At 50.2% G+C, this 20,143-nt stretch overlaps 1 protein-coding gene and 1 long non-coding RNA gene across 9 annotated transcripts in view; both read left to right on the top strand.

Annotated features, from left to right (window-relative positions):
- Nucleotides 1-20,143, top strand: part of CTIF (cap binding complex dependent translation initiation factor) — a 236,832-nt gene that overhangs the window by 19,608 nt on the left and 197,081 nt on the right. The window lies entirely within an intron of this gene.
- LOC308255974 lies at nt 2,703-5,930 on the top strand. The gene is made up of 3 exons (XR_013961394.1): nt 2,703-3,497; nt 3,545-4,995; nt 5,054-5,930. It is a non-coding gene; the product is annotated as an uncharacterized lncRNA (long non-coding RNA).

Here is a 20,143-nt window from a genome sequence, read left to right as displayed (position 1 = left end):
GAGGTGGGTGTTATCTTTATTATTATTTTTTAATTTTTCGATTACAGTATACAGTCAATATTATTTTGTATTAGTTTCAGGTGGTTAGACAAGCATATACTTTACAAAATGGTCCCTGATATTTCCATTACCCACTTGGCACCACACATAGTTATTACAATATTATTGACTATGTTCCTTAAGCTGTACTTTATATCCCCATGACTGTTTTTAACTACCAATTTGTTCTTCTTAATCCGTTCACCTTTTTCATCTATTGTCATAACCCCACTCCCCTCTAACAGCCGTTAGTCTGTTCTCTGTATCTGTGAGTCTGTTTCTATTTTGTTTTATTTTGTTCTTTAGATACCACATATAAGTGATCATAGGGCATTTGTCTTTTTCTGTTTGACTTATTTCACTTAGCAGAGTAAGTTGGGCATTATTTTATTATCCTCATTTTAGAGAAGAGAAAATTAAGACAGTAAACAGAGAGGTTAAGTAACTTGCCTAAGATCACACAGCTCCTAAGTGGGAAAGGCAACATTTGAACTCAGCAGTCTGGCTCCTGAGTTCTTACCCATTGCTTCATGCTGCCACTCACTGGTGGCCTGAGGTGAAATTGGGTGGACGAGGTGGCTGACTGGAACTGATCTGGGGTGGTCACCATCTTCCCCTCATCTCCTCTTCCCCAGGGCCTTCAGAACTATAACAAACTGTGGAGGATGGAAGGTTAGCAAATTAGTAGGGTCCCACGCTTGTAGAGGGGACTTTAGCTTGTTTAATTTCTACAAGAGGAATTGGTCCTGGCTGTTGGGAACTCAAGCAGGCCTGGAATTACAGAGAGCATTGTTCCCGGGGAATAAGGACTCCAGACAAATACCATTTCTAAATGATCATAATTATGCCAATAAAAGTGAGTGCTTGGAGTCCAAGGTCCACATTTCAGAACAGTAACTGGAAGAGGCACCTTTCGATTAATTGCAATGCCCCAAACAAATATTAAAACCTGTACATCTATTTGGAGCCAGTTCCCTGGGCCAGAGTGATTTATCTCAGAATTGAGCCATAAACTTCAGCCAGGGCTGACTTCCCACACTCAATGTCACCTTCCCTGCTCCCTCCTACCAATAACCCAAAATCAGCCCCTGGAGTCCAGAGATTAGGCAGCATTTGTTGAGGAGGTGGGAGCCTGGGGCTGCAAAGAGGGGCTGGGCTCTAGGGTCTTCCCTGTACGCAGATTAGCTGTCTTGACTGAGCCCCTCTTTCTCATAAGGGGGAGTCTTAGGGGATGTGATTCAGCCTTCCTCTCCCCTTGGGGCTGAACCACTCCTAGGAGCAGGGGAGGGGAGCGTGACTCATTTTTACTGCCAGTGGAAAGCTGACCTTGATCTTGGTGGTGGTTTGAAGGTGACTGGGACCTTGGGGGAGTTTGTTCCTTGGTGTTTTGGCTGCTGTCCACCATGGTACCTATTCACATTAGTGATTTAAGAGGACTCCTGATTCCTAGGCACCCCCCCCCCCCCGTTCCCCTTCTGGCCTGTAGGTGCAGAAGGGTCTCCTGTTCTGAGGTTTGTGCTGTCTCTTCCTTTCTAGGTCTGTGTCCTGCCTGCCTCAGTGTGTCTTGGGACCCCTCCACCACCAGGGTTCCCCTCCTGCCTGGATTCCCAGGCCCTACCCCTTCTCCCAGCCAGCAGCACACTGTTCCCCAGCCTCCCCCGCTCCTCACCCCTAAAGTAGTGAAAGAATCTTCTTGACAACCAGAATTCAGGAGATTTTCAGTTGTTGGGGGAGGCTCTTTAAAAAAAAAATATTTTGTTGATTTCAGAGAGGAAGGGAGAGGGAGAGGGAGATAGAAATATCAGTGATGAGAGAGAATCATTGATTGGCTGCCTCCTGCATGCCCCACAGTGGGGATCAAGCCCGCAACCTAGGCATGTGCCTTGACTGGGAATGGAACCATGACCTCCTGGTTCATAGGTCAACACTCAACCATTGGGCCACACTGGCCAGGTGGGCTTTTAAAAACTCCCATTTCTTCTTGGCTGCTTTCAGACCACTCTTGGTTCTCCCTATATCCAAATTGGGGTCCCCCTTGTTCTCAGGAGCCAGCTTTTCTGACGGGCTCCCTCCTGTTTCCACTCTCCCTGCGGTCCTGTCTGTTTGAAGCATGACCAGAGTTGATCATCAGGTGTTCCAGAGGCCAGAAGGTCCCCAAGCAAAATGGGATTTTGTGGGAGTGGGAGGTATCCTTTCTTTCCCCAAATGCTTTGCCTGCCACCTGGAATGCAAGTGGATGGGGTGGGGGGCCTTTTCAGGCCTGGGCGTGAGACTGCCCGTGTGGGGATGGAGGTCCTGCTGGGTGGGGCAGTGGGTACAGGCCAGTTCCTGGGGCGGCTCCATGTGCTACATTTGGCCCCCTCCACAGGCCTCAGTGGAGGCCCCAAAGCCTGGCTCCCCTCTATCTCATCCTGGAGGAATATTGGCCTCATTCATCTAATACTATATTAGAAACAGCAGGTACTTGAATGAAACGAAGCTGTTTCATCTGGGGAGGACACGGTGGAAAAGAAAAGCTTGGTTCTCATTGGAGATACCTTATTAGTGTGTGTGCTTGTGTTTTTAACAACTTAAAAAATGTTATTGAAAATAGGGCGGCGGCATTATTGCATTAAAATATATGTGAAGGGAAGACTCCTGTATCAATCGACCTCTTCACTTGAATACTGTATGAATTTGTGCGTATCGTATCCCTTTCCCCCTTTTATAGCAATTGGTTGATTTGCAGTTATGTTAGTTTTGTACAATAACTTTGTTTTGTGTTGTTGTTTTTTAATATGTTTTTACTGATTTTTAGAGAGAGGAAGGGAAGGGGATAGAGAGAGAGAAACATCGATGAGAGAGGAACATCATCGATCAGCTGCCTCCTGCACACACCCTACTGGAGATTGAGCCCGAAACCTGGGCATTTGCCCTGACCGGGAATCCAACTGGTGACCTCTTGATTCCTGCGTCGATGCTCAGCTGCTGAGCCACACCAGCTGTGCTTAACTTGGTTTTTATTAGTTTCAAGTTCTGTTTATTGCCAACATCACCACTGTTTCCCCGTGAACACCAAGCTCGCAGCTCTGTTGCATCACTGCCTTCATTAGCAACTCTTCTGAGCGAGTGTCTGGTTTTCGGTGGTGTTTCCCAGCTCTCCAGCGCTTCCCCCTTCCCTTCTCCTAAAGGAAACAGCTGAGAAATCGCCAGGATTGCCCTATCCTTAAATAACACCAGCTGCCACTCACATGTGTCGTATTTTATGAGTTAGCCACGTGCGCTCATGCCTCAAATGGGGGGTAGGCAGGTCTTGATATTATGGCCGCTTCACAAAGATACTCCAAGAGATTAAGTCTCACGCAGGACTTCACAGCTGACACTGGGACCAGAGGCCACATCCTCTCCCTCACCCTCTCGGGTCCTTTCTTTTTTTTCTTTTCTTTTTTTTATTGTTTAAAGTATTACATATAAAATATGTAGTACATATATCTCCTTATATGTAGTACATATATCTCCATAGTAGTACATATATCTCCTTCCCCCCCCCATTAACCTTCCCCCAGCATCCCCTACCCCTTGTTGCATGCCCTCATCCCACCCCCCCAGTGTCTTGTGTCCATTGGTTGTGCTTATATGCATGCATACAAGCTCTTGTGTCCTTTCTGCCACCACACAGAACCAGCCACGGACACCAGGGACATGCCTTGTGCTTTAGTTCTGTAAAATGGGGTAACAATAGTGCCTGGTTCATGGGGCCACTGTGAGGCTGAAGTGAGTTGTTGCATGTGGTTAGGACAGTGTCTGGGGACAGTACATGTGAGCTCTTAGAAGGGGTCTTCGTAGATGGTTTTTCTCCCAGTATGTGCTGGACACTGTGGGGTACAGGCAGATCACGTGGCTCTGGTACACCATCCAGAAATGCAGATAAAACCTGGTAAACATCGTACCTGGTGGGAAGGTTGGCCCGAGTGTGTGACCTCGTGGCTGTCCCGCACTGTGTGTCTCCTGGTCCAATCCAGCCTCCTAATGGAGGATTGGACCAGGAGACACACAGTGCAGGAGGTCAAGGGCGGACATGAGGCCGCTTATAGAGCTGAGCCTTCAGTCGGGGACCTTGGTGTGCTCTGCGGGCTTTTAAACTCACAGCCAGTGTTGCCAGCCCATTTTACAGACCGAGGCTACAGCCACAGGACATGCCGGCTCCCAGCCCTGCCTCACTCCCCTCCCAGCACCACCAAGTGTAGACACACACACAAAGGAATAAAACAGTCAGCAGGGGAAGTATTGGTGAGTAAAGGAAGGGGGAGTGCATTCATTCACTCAGCCAGTATGTACTATAATATGCCAAGCCCCGGGCTAGCTGCTGGGGGTGCAGCTGTGAGCCTCGTTGAGACTGGCCAGCACCTCCAGGGAGGCGCTTAGAGGGGGAGTTGATAGTTTCATGGCCAAGGTGGGCTCCCTGTATGTGGGGATTTGCCTTCCGAAGGGTTGGGGGCAGAGGGGTGTCCAACACGATGCAGCCAGGGACCTCCCTCCCATGGTGTGTTGGCAGCACCTCATTCCGCTGCTCCGTTTTGGAGGGGACTGCAGCCGTGGTTTCTGGTGCCAGCCTCTTCCTCGAGTGCCTCTTCGAGAGGCAGTTCCCTTTGGGGTCGGAGTTCCAGTTCGTTGTTGCCTCAGAAGGAAATGATAGCTTTGGAGAGGCGGAGGAAACCTCTGGGGGATGACAGGAGAGGGACTTTGGAAGGATAAGAAATGCTGGAATTAGGCCTGAAGGACAGCACCTCCGGACACTCCTCTTTGGCTTATGGTACTCACACTGCCAGCGGCCCGCCTAGCTCAAGGCCTGGCTGAAAGCTAGTAGTCTCAATTAGCCAACAAAATTACTCAACAGGTATTTTTGAGTAGCTTCTACATACCAGCCTTTTTTCTTGGAGCTGGGAATATGGCAAGTGAATAAAAGACAAAAATTGGGTGAGGGCCCACCCTGGTGATCTCATTTTCCCTTAGTCACCTGTGTTAGTCTGCTCAGGCGGCCCTGACAAAGTGCCTCTTAGAACAAGAGGACATCCTTAAAGGAAGACCCCCGCGCTTTAAATGGTAACTCCTGGAGTTCACGGAGGCCTTGTTTCAGGGTCATGAAGCTGGTGAGTACAGGCAGAGATGGTGGGGGTAGTTGGGGTGCCCAAGGACAGAGGGAAGCTGAAACAGTGTCACCTGAGGCCAGTCAGCCAGGGTGGACACCCAGCACTCTTGAATCGTGGCAGAAGTCAGAGAAGAATGAGATTCTGTTTGCAGAGTTGAGCTTGTAAATAGGTATTTCTGAACATGTTTACATTGCGGGGGTAACTTATCCATGACTGGTTTTCTGACAGACCAACAAGTGTTACTGAGTATTTTCTTTGTGCCCTGGGTACACGGGGCTGGCAGGAAGATGTGCTCCCTGTCCTGGGGACTGACTAACCTGGTTAAGCAATTTGCAAACAAAATGAGGGCAAGTCTGTTTAGAGTCATCTCATGTGACTGGGCCTAAGAGCACTGTGGAAAGAACTCAGATCAGTCAGGGAAGGCTTCCTGGAGGAGGTGGCTCCTAGGCTAGTCAGAAAGAAGTGGAGAAGGTGTTCTCGGTGAGCATGGTGTGTGTCCATCGAGCTGGGTGACTGGTCTGTCACAATGGAGTTGCAGATGGGGGGCAAGAGGTTAGAAGGGCAGGGCGAGTGCAGGCCAGTGGGGGCTTGATGTGGCCCCACCTGGGAGCCATTGAAAGTTTTGTAGCAGAGGAGTAGCCTGGTAAATGTGGTGCTTCTGAGTGTTTGGGGTGTCAGTGATGGGGGATGGCAGGGGGGAGCTGGGAGCAGATGAATGTGAGCTCACAGAACCTGGGTCCTATCTAAAAAGTCATGGGTCACAAAAAAAAAAAAATCACTCACTCTTTCTGAGCCTCAGTTTACCTCATCTCTAAAATGAAAATAAGATTTCTAATCCTGGCTGTTTCACAGATTTGTTGTGAGTCTTAACTTTAAGAATATACATGACAGTGTTTTAAATATATTTATATTGATTTCAGAGAAGAAAGTGTGGGAGAGATAGATAGAAACATCAATGATGAGAGAGAATCATTGATCTGCTGCCTCCTGCAAACCTCCCACTGGGGATTGAGCCTGGACATGTGCCCTGACCGGGAATTGAACCATGACCTCTTGGTTCATAGGTCGACGCTCAGCCTCTGAGCCACACCGGTTGGGCCGTGACAGTGCTTTAAAGAAAAAGAAAAGGTAACGTGTTGAGAAGACAACCCAGGCTGTCGGTGTCCGGATCCCGTCTCACTCTGGCTTTCTGTACCCGGGAAACAGCAAGACGTGAGAGAGAAGTCTCCTTCCCTTGTGGGTAAATGACATCGCCCACACGAGAGAGAGCCAAGGAGGGGGGAAGGTGAGCCCACAGACATGCTGCTCCTCATGTGCATTTAATCCTTACACCCCTAGCCCCCCCAGGAAGGAAGCTGTGGGACCCCCAGCTAGAGCCAGAGCCCTGGCCCCAGTCACACAGCTCACCAGGGCACTGGCCGGCTCTCCTGTGTTAGTCTGCTCAGGCGGCCCTGACAAAGTGCCTCAGACTGGGGGACTTAACAGCAGATTCATTTTCCCACAGTTCTGGAGTTTAGACATCCAAGATCAAGGTGTCGGCGGGTTTGGTTTCTCCTGAGGCCTCTCTCCTCGACTTGTCGATGGCCGTCTTCTCCCTGGGTCCTCACACCGTCTTTTTTCTGTGTATACCTGTGTCCTAATCGCCTCTTCTTATAAGGAGACCAGCCCTATTGGGTGAGGGCCCACCCTGGTGATCTCATTTTCCCTTAGTCACCTCTTTAAAGGTACTGTCTTGAAATGCAGTGGTACTGGGAGTCAGGACTTCAACGCATGAATTGGGGAGGGGTGTGCACAATTAACCCCTAACCCATTCTTTCAGAATTTCCAGTGAGGCACAATTTTGAGTAGAAAGGCACTTTCCTGGAGGAAAAGGGGGTGAGGGCTGTAAAACGCCCAGGAGCCGTCATAGACTCGACGTGGGGAGATGGGCACCTCGGAGAAACGTGGCAAGGAGAACATAGCCGAGGGAATGATGTAGCGAGTGCACCCAGCAAACCCAGGTTAGATTCACTTCAATATAAACTTCATAAACAAACGAAAACCCTGAACTTCCAAAAAGTTCCATTAACTTGCTTTTTAAAAGATTTCATAGCAGGTTTCCTTTAAATACCTAACCTTACCAGTATACTTAAAAAGTGATCTGATTTAACACCATGTGATTAAAGTACTGCGTCCTCAGAGCCTAGCCATTACAAGCAGGAGAGACAGCCTGTAATTAAAATTTTGCTGAACCTTCCTCCTCCAGAGTTCAGTTCACACAACCACAGTTGACAATTAAAGCAGCCGAGGCACCCATGGGTCTCCAGCACCGTCTGCTCCAAGTAATTGTGCGCCAGGATCTGACCGCTCTTGGGGGAGGGAAGCCCTGACCGCCCGGGCCCTGCCTGGGGCTGCGGCAGCTTTCCTGCTGTCCTAGGAGCCAGCATTGGGTCTTTGCCGGCAGCAACCCAACCTAGTCATGCTTGACCTCCAGTATCCTTTGGAGGCAGTCATGTGGTCCCCGGTCAGTTTAGAGGTCAAGGAGGCATCGACAGAAGAACAGTGAGCGTTGTCCAAACCTCATGTTAGCGATTTCAGCCTGCAAGCAGATTACTCTTACCAGAGCTGCAGACGTGGCCAAGTCGATTGACTAACTTCTGGTCCTTCCTGTAAGTGGGGAAGAAGCGGGGACAGAAGGAGGCCCTCACCCACCCCTTCGAGGGGAGAGTGAGTATTAACGGGAAAAGCACGTGTGACTGATCCGTTTGCAAGGGAGAACATCATGATTCTCGGTGTAAAGACAACAGTTATGGGAGGAAGAGCACCTGTCCTGCAGGGCAGAGGAAAGGGGGGTTTAATTAAGCCTGTTGCTGGTTGGGCTGTAGAGTCTGAGTCCTGTCTTTCCACTGGTAACGCTAAGAACCTACTGCGCGTTGGAAATTGTGCTGTGTCCTGCGGGCCACACGCAGTCTCCTTGGGGAAGAAGGCCTTCAAGAGCAGTTCTAAAACTCCCTGTTCCGAGGGTCGCACAGACTAGTGGAGGAGACAGACACTGTCACGCGAGGGAAGGGAGAAGCCCAGGGCACCGTGGGAGTCCCTGAGGGGCTGGTCCAGCTCGAGGAATCAGAAAGGCTCCTCCTGGAAGTGTTGACTAAGTTGAGGGCTGAACCAAAGGATGTAGGGGACTCAATCTGGCCAAGAGGAGGGAAAGGAGTGTCTAAGGCAGAAGGAACATTGTATGCAGAAACCTGGTGGTGAGAATGCGCATGGGTGGGGGCCTTTCGGGTACCTCTGAGGACACAGCCTTGGAGGAGAGTGGAGGGAGGTGAGGAATGGAGCTGGAGAGTTGAGCAGGGCCCAGAGTGTGAAGGCCACACAGGTGGAGGTGAGTCAGCAGACCTTGTCCCAGGATTTTGAGGTGCACTTTGTTTGGGCTGGTGGGACCAGAGTGCTGGGTGGACACCTCCCCCCCATACATGGGGCTCTGAGAGCTCATTCAGACCCCTCGTTAGCATCCAGGCAGGAGGTCTTGTCCTCTGATTCTGCCTTGAGGTTTGGACAGCCTTGCCCTGCACGCGAAGCTGTCTGGTGGTTTCCTGGGCTGTGGCTCTCTGTGCCCCTTCATGCCAATGCAGATCTCTTCAGAGCTTGGCAGCCTTTGCTCTTTAAGGGGTATCAGCCAAGTCCAAGGAACAACCCCTGTGTATTGGTTTGTAACAGAGACCAGAAATGATTTAGACAGATTATGTTTCTCATGCATAAAAGAGGCCTGGGTTGGCCAGAGCTGGTGTGCTGGTTCCATGGGACCTAGTCCACTTCCATCTTTTTCGTTGCTCCACCATCTTCTGCATGTGGCCACTTGACTCCAGGAACCTCAAGGACACTGCATGGTCCAGGGTGGTTGCTGGAGTACCGGCCATCACACCCTCGTTCTGCAGGAGGAACTGAGATCAGTTTCCCGTTTCTTGCGTTGAAGGGATCGTATTGAAGGGCTGATGTTATAATTCCTCCTTTCACCTGACGGGGTATTCCGTAGCTCTCCTCTGCATCAGTGCATCGTGAGCCTCCTTGTTTTCTTCTAAGAATAGGCTATTCTGCCGTATGGCTATATACTAGTTTATTCACCCACTCTCCATTTCTGGACATTTGGGTGCTTTCCAGTCTTCGGCCCCTAATAGTCTGAGCAGACTGAGGGGTCAAAAGCAAATCATATTTGGCTCCTATCCTCAAGGAGCCTGGATTAGGCAGGTTCTTCAGAGCAACAGAACCATTAGAGAGAGAGGGGAGAGGGGAAGAGGGAGAGGGAATCCTCCTGGGAGGCCCTGTTCTCTATGTGGTTAGCTTGGGCTTCTTTTCAACATGGTGGTCGCAGTGTAGTTGGCCTTGTTTCAAGGTGGCTGGCTTTCCTCACAGCACAAAAGCTACTGCTACCAGGCCTTCCTCAGGCTTAGACCTGGAACAGGCATCAGGTCACTCCTGCTGCCCTCTGAACATCCGGTCACACACCGGGAAGTATGGACACTATTCCATCCCCGTAGAGAATGTGGTAGAATACCCAGGTACTTGATAAACGTTAGCTGTCTTACTAGACAGAACACTGGACTGGCTGAGACCCAGCTCTTGGGGTAACTTCCTGTGTGACCTAGCCCCACACGCACTCCCTCTCTGAATCTCTAAATTGAGGATAATGGAAATACCAACCAGTCACCTGCCTGCCTCGCAGAGCGGCTGCCAGGTCCAAATGAGAGAAGGCAGTAATAGCTGTGAAACAGGTTGGCAGTTGGAAGTGGCAGGGTTTTGGATTCTCCCTCCCTGGAGCCCCCACCCCCAGACACCACTGCCAGGGTTCTTGGGGGCAGAATCTGGAGGTGCAGGAGGAACGTCGGCTCTTCCTGAGGTGCCTCTGCAGGCCCCCAGTTGGGTTGGCAGGTAGGGCTCGAGTCTGCGAGGCGTGAGGGGCTAGCTGGCTAAGCGCTTAGTGTCCACCAGGGACTCGCAGCCTTTCCCACTTCTCTCATATCCTTGTGGCCGTCTGTAAGGCAAGTGACACTCTTGCCCCTTTGGCAGATGTCCCCGTGGTGACACAGCTGAGTGACGGAGCCAGGACTCCAGCTTGGGCCCGCCAGGCTCCAAACCCAGTGCCCTTTACCCACAAAGCTGGCAGGGGAGAGGCGTTTGGCAAAATACCAGAATTTTCTTTACTGTGAACACTGTCAGCTTTAATTAGATTAATTTTCACTTTGCCTTTGAGGCAGGAGGGTTAAAAATGATGCCGTAGGATTGCAGCGAGGCCCTCTGAGCAGAACAGAGAGTTCTGGTGTAAGAACCTCCACCAAGCAGCAGACAGAGGCACCTTTGGTTTATCCATGCACCCCCTCCCCAGACACCTCCTCACCCCACCGAGGGCAGGATGATACGTGGAGGCCCAGCCTCTAGATCAGGCTCCACTCTCTAGGGACATTCTCTGCCCCAGTCCAGGACCGTCACAAGAGCTCCTGCCCAGATTTTTATTGCGTGTTTAGAGAGGCTGTTTGCACATGTCTGCCCTGGGTTGTGGCCACAGCCCCAAGCCCTGGTTGTCTGGAGTAAATAAAGGACAGCGGCCACTTACTGGTAAGCCCTCTTCTCTTTCCAAGGTAAACTGTGGAAGTCGGGGCTTGTGAATGAGAGTGCTTTGCCCAGTCCCAATCTTGCGTTTTCACCCTGGGGAGCCAACAACAAATATTTGTGGAAGGCTCAGGGCATGCCAGGTGGGCCCTGGGCAGGAGAAAGGTGCCCTGTGGAACAGTCGGCCTCCGAGGGAACTTGCTGAGAAACAATTTGGCTTGTGGCTGGCAGCACCTGCACGCTGGCACCCAGGGCTGCGGGTGGCCCTGGTGGAGAGAGCGCTGAGCGGCGGGCCTGCCTCTGGCAGCGGTGGGGGTGCTGTCACTTGTGCTCAGGCGGCGCTGGCTTTTGGAAGGACAGACATGTGGCCTTTGGGGCTTTGCCGGCCAGCTGCCAGCCCGGGAGGGAAGCACTTAATGCTGTCTGTGTCCTCCCTTCTCCTCCAGCCTGGCCACTTTTACTGGGCAACCAAAAGGACATAGCATTGTGCAGTCATTGTGGGGGCTGAGCCTAGTGGTACCTGGGGGCCCTTTTATAAGATGGGCCTTTCTGTTCATCTGAGGACCTCTGACCCCCCACCCCCACCCCATCTCGCCCACATCCTCATCCTAGGGCCTCACTCGCCTCTCCTCTCCCTTTCCAAGTCCCCTTTCTATACGATCTTTACTTCAGCCAACACAAACACTAGGACAAGCAGGCAAAAAGTCACCTCTGAATGAAGAATGTTCTCTTCTGCACATTCACCATCCCAGATGAGGCATCACCATATAATTGCTGACCCTGAGTCTCCAATAAAACTCAGTGGTGTCTGGCCGGCATGGCTCAATGGTTGAGCGTGGACCTATGAACCAGGAGGTCATGTTTGATTCCTGGTCAGGGCGCATGCCCAAGTGTGGGCTGGATCCCCAGTGCGGGTGTGCAGGAGGCAGCCGATCAATGATTCTCTCTCGTCATTGATGTCTCTCCCTCTCTCTTCCTCTCTGAAATCAATAAAAATGTATTTAAAAACAACAAAAAAAAGAGCCCTGGTCCTGTGGAGGCCCAAGTGCAGGATTTGTGTGCGACACAAACAAACAAAAACGAGAAGGACATGGGTGGGATTCGGTCTCACATGCACCTTTGAAAATCCTTGTATTTAGACTCTAATTTCCTGCTCTGCTTTGTAAGCTTGCGGTTTGGGGACTTCAGGGCTTGTCTTTGGTCTCCATCGAGGGGCTAATATTCTAAAAGGTTGAAATTGCTAATTATTCTGGGAGCCTTGAGAACCGCTCTGGTGGAGTGTGTGACCTTAGAGCACGTTACGCCGCAGACCACCAGAGTGAGCCTGCGTACGGAGCCTCCGGAGACCGTTGGAGGGGAACTGCTGGAGGGAAAGGGTGGTAACTGCTCAGGGGATGCCATTGCAGGGCTAATCAGAGCAGAGGGGCACCTGTGAGGCTGCTGTTCCCCACATTGACCCAGGGGGACACAGGCCTGCCCAGGCCCCCGTGGCCTAGTGTGGTGCTGACCATGGCAGACTGGCCTGGAGGGCTCAGTCCAACCCTCTGGAGGTTAGAGACGTGAGAGGAAACACAGCAGCTGTGACTAGAAAAATGCTGCCTCATCCTGAGGCAGGGAGTTGGGGCGAAGTGGAATCTGATATGTGGCCCTGCCTCAGGACCGGGATGTGGACAGGGCTCGGGTTTTTGAGCAGGTGGTGTCAAGGCCGCATCCGGAATAAACAATCTTGTAGGGGCCCAGCTTCGTCCTTCCGCATGCAGACAGCCAGCTGTTGCAGCGTGGCTCCTTGAAAAGACTGTTCTTCCCCATCAAATTGTCCTTTTTCAAAATCATGTCTCTTTGCCTGGCCGGTGTGGCTCGGTGGTTGAGCTTTGACCTATGAACCAGGAGGTCATGGTTCAATTCCCGGTCAGGACACATGCCTGGGTTGTGGGCTCTATCCCCAGTGGGGGATGTGCAGGAGGCAACTGATCAATGATTCTCTCTCATTATTGATGTTTCTAGCTCTCTCCCTCTCCCTTCCTCTCTGAAATTAATTAAATTATATATTTAAAAAAATCACGTATCATTCCTACTGAAAAATAACTTTTAACTTTCTCCTCCCTTCCTCCAGCATCTCTCTCTCTCTCTCTTTCTCTCTCTCTCTCTCTCTCTCTCTCTCTCTCTCTCTCTCTCTCTCTCACACACACACACACACACACACACACACACACACACACACCTGCCAGCCTGCCCTGAAGTAATGGGCATTTCTGCTGCTTGACAGAGGCCTCCGTACTACAGCCCAGGCCCTTGTCCCTAACTCCCAGGATTCCTTCCCACGTGGACCTCTGCTTACTCAGGCCTTCTTATGTGTTCCTTTGTCTCCCTAGATGGGGGTATTCAGTTCCTTCAGGGGAGGAGCTGTATGTGGCTCAAGAAACCCCATAAGAACTTACCTTTTCCCACCTGTGTTTCTGGCTGCTGAGCCAGTTGTAAGTTTGCCTGGGCATGGTCATCTTTGAGCCCCTCATCCTTCTGAACAGTGTTTACTGAATGAATAAATGCAGGCTTCTACAAGGTATCTGGCTGCCACTAAAGTGGCAGTCCATCCATTAGTCCACCCATCCACCGAACTACCCGTCCGTCCATCCATCCATCCATCCGTTTATCTCTCCATCTATCTACCGAGAAAGAAGAGGGCTGGTTGCTTGGCCCCTGTCTGCTGGCTAGGTCAGAGTTGTGCTATAGGTTTGTATTGTTACAGGGTCAAATTTATCCAATCATTCAAGAGGTAGCCATGCACTAGCTGGTTTAGCTCAGTGGATAGAGAGTCGGCCCATGGACTGAAGGGTCCTGGGTTCAATTCTGGTCAAGGGCATGTACCTCGGTTGCAGGCTAGATCCCCGACCACAGTCAGGGTGCTTGCGGGAGGCAACCAATCGAAGTGCCTCTCTCATATCAATGTTTCTGTCTCTTCCCCTCCTTTCCACTCTCTCTAAAAATCAATGGGAAAATATCCTCAGGTGAGGATTAACAAAACAAACAGAAACCACACAAAATGATTAAAGGGCTGATTTTTAAAACATATATGTTAAAAAACAAAAGAGGTAGCCAGTTTACCAGAAAGCCAGAGTGTGAGGTTACCCTGGCTGTTGTCTCTGGCAGGATGCTTGCTCAGGGGCCCTGTGGGGTGTGTGGGTGGGGGCCTCTCCTCAAGAGGCCAAGACACAAGTCTACCTCATGAACAAGAGTTAGAACAAGGGACAGGGTGGTCTCAGGGGCCTGCTTACCCCACTCCGGGAGTATTTCTGTCAAAATTGTGATTTCTGCTCATTAGAATTTTGTGTCACAGGAAGGAGATGGAGGCCACTGAGAAATTCTCTCTTAGGTGCCTTGTGCAGACCACCAGCCTTTAGGAATAGCATCCTTGGGGCCTGCTGTTCCATCTTACTTTACATGCATCACCTTCTGTGAGTTCTGAAATTGGGCCCAAACGGGACAAATTTTGACTCTCTGACCCATTGGTGCAAGGATGTCACTATCTGAAAAATTGAGTTTTTGATCTTGACCTACATTTTGGGGACCCTCTCTGACTGGGGATTTTATTTCCAGGAATTGGCTGTGGTTTGCCTGGATCCTCAGGTTCTGTCTGTCCCAGTGCCAGGTTGCTTCTCCCATCATGGGGGTTTCTTCCTTAGGGTTTCTGCTCTCCTGCAGGCTGGTCTCTCTGTTCACTGTTTCCTGACACCCCACCCCCTCCATCCCCTGGGTTTCAGAGGTCTGGCCTGACCCTCAGTGGACAACAGGTCCCCAGGAGGCCTCAGTGGTACATGGATTCATGAAGGAATTGGAAAGCAAGTAACCCGCTTGCTGAAAGCATCAGAGCCTCTTTTCATCTACGACACCCTCTTGAATTGCCCCAGAAACGCGATTCTTCGGCAGTCCTGCCTTAAAGCTGACTTTTTCCATTTACCAATGAGTTGTGTGCCTTGGCCCGGTCATTCCGCATTCCCTCTACAGCCTTATGCCAGCACCAGCTCTCCAATATGTATTTTCATAAATTTCCCATTTCACAGCAAGAGAAGGTGAGGTGGCAGTAATCTGTTTTCACAGTACGGCGGCTGATCACTGAATTAGGTGTTTGGGATTTTTTGTAAAGATCCTGAGATCTACCACATTTGGGTATGAATTGTGTAACTTATCAGCCCTGTGTCCAGAATTACACTTTGATCTTTGTATTTGCAAGAGTAATTCTTGCCAACACCTTGGGTCTGGGGTTTTATTTTGGCCCTGCCCGCTCTATTCTCCATGTTCCAAGAGCTTTTCTTCCCATTTCTTTTCTGCTGCTGTGCCTGGGTTGGATCTGCAGACGCCCCTCTCGCTGGTGCCTGCAGACTCTCTGGCATTTCTCTGACCACTGGCACTTCCTCTGAGGGAAGCAGATCGGAGGAACAGAGAGGAACGGAGAGGGGCGGCCAGGGGAGGGAATGCTTTCTGTGTTGGCAAAAATGGAGCAGAGCAAGTGGCTGGTTTGCTCCCTGGGGTCAGGCAGCCAGCAACAACTTGACCTCGTTTCTTTCTTATTGCTGCTTGTGGGGGCTTGAAAGCCAGAGTGCAAATCCACCCTACAGTGTTCATTGAGCCCTCGATATGTGCCTGGTTCCAGGAAGGAGTCAGCACCTGTCTCTGGGAGGAAAGGTGGCAGACAGGAAGGGGTTAAGATTCCATGCAGGGGAAGGTATGACAAATGGCAGAGGTCGAGCTTTGGCAATGCTGGTGACATTTAGGGAAAGGGGAGGTCAGTGTGGGCCAAAGCAGGGGAGGCCTGTGTCTGAGGTGGGTGCAGTGGGCCCTGCAGGGTGGGGTGTTTTGGAGTTGGGTGGAGAGGGGCGTTTTTAGGAGGGAGAGGGTATCACCGTTCTTCTCTCAGATGACCTCCTGTGTGACTTGGCATCTGAGAGGCCATGAGGAGAGAGGTGCCAGAACGAAGTGTGGGTTCCAGGAAGCAGGAGGCAGGTCTGGGACCCCTGAGTGTGAGGTGGAGCCTGCACCCTCTGCCGAAGACAAACTGATGGCTTCCTGAGGCTGTATGGGGCTGGGTCCTGGACCCTAGGGGCGGAGGCTGGGTGAGGATGGGGGGCCCATCAGGAGCTGGCCTTGGGGGTCCTGACAGCTGGCAGTGAGTGATGTAATATGGATGGTGTAACGCATCTATAGGAACAAAAAGGAAGGGGATGGGGATTAGAAAACCTTTAGGGGACGACCCCTCGGGGCCTAATGCCTGGCTTGGGGTGTAAAGGAAGCCCCAGGGGGGATGGTGTTGATTCTGTGCAGTCCCTGGGGGCCTCCAGCAGAAAGGCCTCCTGCCACACCTGCCTGCTCTCCTGCCTCAGGCTCCCCTCTGAGGCCCATTCAGTTACATTGACCTGCCTGCGTGTGCTGGGTGCTCTTGGCACAGGGACACTGTTTACCGCATGGCCTCCGGCTAGCAGGTTAGTGAGCAGTAGCAGTGATAATGGTGGTGGGGGTGGGAGTACCGGTGCTAGTGGTGGTAACAGTGTCCTCACTGGAGGACCAGTGCTGGAGGTGGTAATAATGCCCAGTGGCTCAGAGGCCCAGGTGCTTCCAGAGCGGGGCGAGTCCTGACCCTGCTCTTGTGTTATTCGCTCAGACCTTTGACGGTGCCGCCTTCCCCGCTCTCCCCCAGCTCCCCATCTCTAAAAACCTCCGAGGTCAGGCACTTGGCTCTGTGCCATTAGGTTTGCAGGCCATGCTTCCTGTAGCCATCAATGTCTTTTCCATCTTTATAGTAACAGTATTTTACTGGAGTGTAATTTATATACATTATAAAGCATGAATCTTACCCACACAGACTGAGGGGTTTTGCCAACATCAAAATCATGCTCATTTCCATCACCCCACAAGGTCACCAGTGGTTCCGAGAGTGAGTTAGAAAGGATAGGAAGGACAGAGGCACGTGTTTGGGGGACGGAGACCACCTCCCCTGTTTGTGCCATGTGTATGTCCTGTATTCTCCACAGTTTCCCTTGGAAGCGTGGGGTCTGTGCATGAGGCAGGGCTCACGGAGCAGCAGGAATGACTTGTTGCCACATGTATCCAACCCAAAACATCTTCCTATGCCAGGGCCCGACCAAGATGCAGGATGATAGCGGTGCATCTATTTGGAGTGTCAACAGCATTTGAAGGCTATATTAGTACAGGAAAATGGACCTTGTTGAAATAAAGGGGTGCATAGAAAGCGGAACAGAAATCCAGGATAACACAGTCTTGGGGATGTTAACGTAAAAATAAAACATTGAAACCTGTAAAGAATTTTTGTGAGTTTATTTGAGCCAAACTGTGACATATGAATTGAGATAATGCTCTGGAGCATGGCAGGTTACGTTTGTATTTATACATTGCAATCAAAGGAGGGACATAGGTGGGTTACATGAAATTCATTGGTGATAGATTAAGGAGGTGGGATAAAGCAAAGCAGAGGAAACCCTTGTGATTGGATAAAAAGTAAAATGATGGACACATACTTAGGTGGGTGCAAGAACAATTAACATGATAAGGAATTTGTGGCATCTGTCCAGGCGCCCACCACATTTGGTTGTGCCCCAGGGGCTCCAGAAAAAGGGAAGTTACAAGTTACCCAGACATTTCAAGGGTATGTTATCATAGATGCAAAAAGACAGATAGGCTCAGTTAAGGTAAAGGTTGACCTTGTCAGTGAAGATACTGGCCTAGGGTGTAACTGCCCACCATAACTGCGTTTAGTTAAAGTTTAATTTCAGACCATCCTTTGTGGTGACTTTGGGTCTCTGAGTTTGCAAGACTGTCATGCAGGCCTCCCCTGAGCTTGTCAGGTCAGCATGTGGCCCCTTTCATCCATAGGGAGAAATTGAGGAGTGCCAGTGTGTAGCCTTGTTGAAGCCCATATGTGAGGTTGGGGTGGGGCCTGGGAACATAGTCTGGACACCCCCAAGGATGCCAACACTGGCTCCCCTGCAGACATGGCAGGCAGCCAACCCTCCAAGGCTTACTTTGAAGAGTCCACACTTCTGAGACATGAAGCTGTGGGATTTGCATCCTGTTCCTTGGAGGGGGGAACATGCAGGAGATATAATCTGCTCTGCTTCAGCTCTGAGAGGCTCCCCGAGACTTCGCTAAGGGGCATTGCCTGCCATTCCCATTTCCAAGGGACAGAGCATTTGGGCAGATGACGCAGTCACTGAGAGTTCCTGCTGCTCAATGATGCGCCCTCTGTTTCACACGCCCCTTTTTCATGCTTTCTTTTTCCTGCCTCAACCTCATGACTCTTTAGAGCTGAGTTGGGAAAAAAGAACAATACGTAACAACTTGCAAATGTTTTTGCCTTTGGGTTAACCCTTGTTTGTGTTGTAGTATTTGTTACTTATGTTGACTCCAAGAGCTAAGGGCTGTGGGGTGTGGCCTCTGCTCTTAATTTTGTGGTGGTGGTGGTTGTTAACCCTCATCTGAGGATATTTTTCCATTGATGTTTAGAGAGAGTGGAAGGAAGGGGGAGAGACAGAGAGAAGGAAACATCTATGTGAGAGAGACGTATGGATTGGTTGCCTCCCTTATGCGCCCCAACTGGGGCTGGGAATCGAGCATGCACCCTAGGTACGTGCCCTTGACCAGAATCAAACCGGGGACTCTTCAGTCCGTGGGCCAACACTATCCACTGAGCCAAAGTGGCTAGGGCTGCTCTTATTTTCCCTTTAAAGACATCTTTAGTTATTTTCTTGATTCCTAAATTATGTATGCATTCAATGAATTTTTTTGGTACTTGAGCCAAATCGCCCTAGAGAAGATAGTTGTCATACCCTTTCCACTCTTCCAAATTTGATGAGTATAAAATTATATCTCGTTTTCCTTTACGGTTCTTTGATTACTGGTGAACTTGAAGATTTGGGAGGAATTTATAAGTTGTTTATATGTCTTCCTTTAGAAATGTACTTCTCATGCTCTTTGCCCATTTTTCTGTTGATGTATTTATCATCTTTTTTTCATTTTAGTTAGGCCAAACTTTATAGGTTAAGGCCTTAATTTTCCAGTTAAAAATAAATTATTTATCCCTACCTGGACTTGGAGGCTTGGAACAAATTAAATTAGCTCCAGAGAGGTACTAACCCACCAGTGGTCCATCTCCAACGTGGCCTTTGGGAGAGTTAGGAGAGGCGCCCCTTCCCTCGAAGACACAGCTCTTTCCTAAGTGCAGCACCTGTTGAGTGGCACACAGGTGAGCTTCAGCCCTTCCGGGGTCCCTCATCCAGGTACACCCCCACCCCCATTCAGAGCATAACTGCACAACCTACACAGTCCACACAGCCTGCAACATGCTGCGTGCTGCTCTGAGTGATAGAAAACTGAATTGAGCCAGTTTTAAAAACAATATAAGAAACTCCATTGGATGGTCCTAATTTTTCCTATAATTGGACCTCCCACACTACTGGGCATCACAGTGTTTTGAACAGAATCTGAGTTAGGTAAGCCCGGATTTGGCTTGTGCTGCAGGAGAAGGCCCAAGGGGAGGCCTGGGCTTCAGTCCTGCCTTTGCTACTAATCAATGATGTGACTTCGGGCAAGCCGGCCAACTTTCCAGGGACTTTTCTCACCAGTAAAATAAGAGGCTGCAACTACATAAACTTGGATGTCGTTCTCACCTCCAAATATCTATGAGTCCAGTTCTAGCCCTATTTTTCTTTTTATTCACAGGAAATATGACATATTTAAGACAACGTAGCTTTAATTTTTCGTTAGCATCTGGGTTATATAAAAATAAAGCATTTCAGAGTCTGATACGTATTTTTTTGTATTTCACCAAATACCTACCTGACTTAGTTATTCTCTCTAATTGTGTCCCCAAAAAAGGAATACTTCAATGTAAACAATCTCTTCAGTCTTTTACCGTGGGGGTGTCCTCGGTATCTGTGAAGGCGTTGGTGAGAAGGCCTGGCTGCATTTGACAGTGGGAAACAAAGATTAAATATTGGGTCATTCTGTATCTTTCTTCTGTCCATCCTTATTAACCACTTATGTGTCTCCTTGGTGAGCTCAGAAGTGAGCAAGTCTTCAAAGACCTCACTGCTTTTGGGGGAGCAATGACATGATCCTAAACTTACCAAGGCCTTCTTGTGTGCTGACTCCTCAGACATTCTGCTTTTGTGCTCTTGGTGGCCTCTCCCACAAACGCTCCCCCCGCCCTCACCCCAACTCTAGCTACCTTTGGCTCCCACAACCACTTGCCTCTCTCTGCCATGCTTTTCTTGCTCCCCACATCTTCCCACAGGTCCTGTTCTCTGTGGCAAAGGTGGGGGTTTCCCAGGGTCCTAGCCCTAGCCCTTCTCTGCTTGCCCTCCTCCTGGGCTCTTTCACCT

The sequence above is a fragment of the Plecotus auritus genome (genome assembly GCF_963455305.1).
Source record: "Plecotus auritus genome assembly, chromosome: 8".
Classification (NCBI taxonomy): domain Eukaryota; kingdom Metazoa; phylum Chordata; class Mammalia; order Chiroptera; family Vespertilionidae; genus Plecotus; species Plecotus auritus.
Note: the sequence above shows the minus strand (reverse complement) of the source record. Positions and strands in the feature narration are given on the sequence as shown.